Source organism: Calidris pugnax, unplaced genomic scaffold, assembly GCF_001431845.1.
Source record: "Calidris pugnax isolate Ruff unplaced genomic scaffold, ASM143184v1 scaffold314, whole genome shotgun sequence".
Classification (NCBI taxonomy): domain Eukaryota; kingdom Metazoa; phylum Chordata; class Aves; order Charadriiformes; family Scolopacidae; genus Calidris; species Calidris pugnax.
The window spans coordinates 665,387-668,525 of NW_015091027.1; the positions used below are offsets into that span (position 1 = coordinate 665,387).

The window sequence follows — 3,139 nt, forward strand, 5'->3', positions numbered from 1 at the left end:
GGGCGCGGGGCCTGGGGCCTGAGGGGAGGCCTGCGAGGCCTGTTAGGCCTGTGGGGAGGCCTGAAGCCTGAGGGGAGGCCTGTGCTGGGGCCTGTGTCGGGGCCTGTGTGGAGGCCTCCTCCCTGGCCCCCGGGGGAGCTCTGCCGGTGGCGTCTCTTCACCTCCGCCTTCCCCCATTGTTCGTGCAGCATCCAGACGGCAGGGGAGAGGCCGGGAGCCATGCATGGGGACGGGCTGCCAGCCGGAGGGGGCTCCATGGTTCTGCCCCGCGCGCCTGCTGCGTCCAACGAAGCCCTGGGCCTGGCGGAAGGTAGGAGAGCTCGTGAGGCCGGTGACTCACGGGGAAACGGCGTTTGGTCGGTGGCCACGGCCGTGTTTCCTGGGGCGTTTGTACAGTTTTCAAAAGGGAAACCCACCATCAGTAGTTCAGCAGCCCTCACCATCCAGCAAAAGGTTGCTGGTATCCCTTTATTTCTGGTGGATGCAACAAAACGTTGAGAGGTTCCCGTTTAAGCGATTGCAGCTTGTATCTATATATAGAACAGAACACATTCTGAGCAGCTGGGTGTACGACGGGGCGTGTAAGAGTAGGGCCTCCTTTGGTGTGTTAGCGCCTGAGAGCAGCTTTGCGTGGAAGTAGGTGTCAGGAGGAGGTTTCAAGCCCTGACGTGTTTGAGAGCAGCTCTGTGGCTCTGCGGGGCTGACGGAGCAAGCAGGCAGCCGCAGGAACGCTCTCGGCTCGGAGATGTGGTCTCTCCAGTTGTCCTCTCTGTTTGAGGGACTAGCGGGGGAAAAAACATTGTATCATTCACAATGACCCTTTGGTTTTGTAACCCCTTGGCAACTTCGCTAATGAGTGCCCAAACAGATGAAGTGTATTAAAAAAAGTAGAAAATAAAATTGGGAGAGATGGTTAAGAAGAGGGACAGAAAGCTCCCGAGGTCTGACACCAGAGCCCTCAGCCCCTTGCTGGGTTTCCCGTCGGTTGGGAAGCACGTTTCCCATAAAGGGCTGGTCTCCAAGTCCTTCAAGTTCTGAAAGAAAGCCCCACCCCGCCATTAATCCAAATACTTTTTCACTGTCAAAAACATTTCTGCATTGTTAGGGCAGACCATGTAACGGTACAATTTAGTTCCTGTGTGCTTCATTCTGCCAGAGTTGGTTCTGCTGAACCACAGCCCCCGGGATCGCAGAGGAGGGGTTTGGTTTGTTTTTTTTTTCGCGTGTGGTTAGATGGCATCATCTCTTTCCATAGAAGAGCAAGGAGCTCACAGAACGCTGTGTGTCATGAGAGCTTGAGGAAGTGACAGGAAAGGAAATTAAAACTAGATGAGTAGGCAAACACAGACTGCTGTCCTCTGAACCCTGCTAAGAAGGTGTCCTCTGTTCATCACGCCGGAGTGGGAGAGCTGCGTTACAGAGCTCAGGAACTTGGAAGTGCGGATTTTTGTCACCTCAAAGGTGTATTTCCATGTGAATTTGCGAGATGGCTTCTAGGACAATGCAGACCACAGTCTGTTGGATGTGCTTATTCACCTTCTTGTTTTCAAAACTGTGATTTAAGAATATTTAGATTATGTCTTTAAGAGTTTTCCCATCATGAATGAGGGCTAGACGCTCCTGTTTCAGAGGAGAACTGCCCAAATCCCTCCGGCCTCGGGAAACCAAACTTTGTACTTCCCAGGTTGCCCCGCGAGATGGCTTCTAGGACAATGCAGACCACAGTCTGTTGGATGTGCTTATTCACCTTCTTGTTTTCAAAACTGTGATTTAAGAATATTTAGATTATGTCTTTAAGAGTTTTCCCATCATGAATGAGGGCTAGACGCTCCTGTTTCAGAGGAGATGGAGAGAGGGCTGTTCCCATGCTGTGTGAAGTGCTGGGCCTTTAGGGAAGTGACCACAGTGGTGAGGGGTCAGAGCCCCTCCTCGGCACTGCCCTGAGGAGAGAGAGCTGCAGCTCCGGGGGGCCCTTAGCGATGCCACCCCAGCTTTAGGGCTAGACGCTCCTGTTTCAGAGGAGATGGAGAGAGGGCTGTTCCCATGCTGTGTGAAGTGCTGGGCCTTTAGGGAAGTGACCACAGTGGTGAGGGGTCAGAGCCCCTCCTCGGCACTGCCCTGAGGAGAGAGAGCTGCAGCTCCGGGGGGCCCTTAGCGATGCCACCCCAGCTTTTTGGGAACGGCACCGGGCACAGACTGTTTGCCCTGGAGCAGGTGGTGGATTTGAACTGTTCTGAGCCCCACAGGCAGCACAACTCGGTCCCAGTTTTAGGTGTTTCCTGCTCTGACGTGGCTTTCTGCTGGCCACTGCCAATAAACACTCTGGTCCCACTGCTCTCACAGCCTACTTGGGCAGTGTGTGGGGGGCAATATAAATTTGTCTGGGGGGCAGGAAGAGCAGATAAAAGCTTAACTGTGCTCCCCTGGGCTGAGCCGTGCTCAGAAACACGCAGGGAATTCCTCACAAGCTGCTCTGGGGAGGTTCAACGGGGGGGGCTTAAGGTCCCTTCCCACCCAAACCACACCGTGAGCCTGTTCCACCAGGTAACCGTTTGTGGGAGCGCTCTGGGGTACAGCACTGACATCACACTGAACACACACAGCAAAACACCGGAGCAGCACCCGTGACAGTAAATAAATCACGTTTAATTGTGCCCGGTGCCCCCGTGCTCCCTCCGGTGTCACTCTCCCTGTCCCATCCCCCCCACCGAAACACGGGGCACCGGCAAACCCCACCCCGGCTCTCACCTGGTCCGGGCTACGGCAAGGAGCACGTTACAGCCGGAGAGGGCCATGGTGCCACGGAGTCAGCGGCTCTGCCGGGCGGCGGAGGGACCCTCATCTCCGGGAGCGGCGGCCGGGGAGGCTCGGGGGGCGCCGGGGCCCTCCCTGCCGCGGGGCCGGGCCCTGCAGGACCCGCCGGGGCTCTGGCACATCACCGGCCGGCTGCCGGGAGCGAGGGGAGAGGTGAGGGGGGACGGGAACAGCACCGGGGGCTCCCCACAGCCCGCCGGGCCAGGCCGCGCCCCCTCCTCGCGCCGCTCCCGGGCCCCCTCCCCATCCCCGCCGGCCCCGCTGTCCGTCTCCCAGCCCGATCCCGCCCCCCGGCTCCCTCCCGGTCCCCGCTCACCCCCCCTCC

General features: G+C 57.9%; 1 protein-coding gene across 1 annotated transcript in view; it reads left to right on the forward strand.

Annotated features, from left to right (window-relative positions):
• The first annotated feature begins 236 nt into the window (after positions 1-236).
• WHSC1L1 (Wolf-Hirschhorn syndrome candidate 1-like 1) overlaps positions 237-3,139 on the forward strand; it is a 47,678-nt gene continuing 44,775 nt past the window's right edge. Inside the window, exon 1 of the mRNA XM_014955931.1 lies at positions 237-310. The gene's annotated coding sequence lies outside the window, so the exon portion shown is untranslated. The remainder of the gene's footprint in view (positions 311-3,139) is intronic.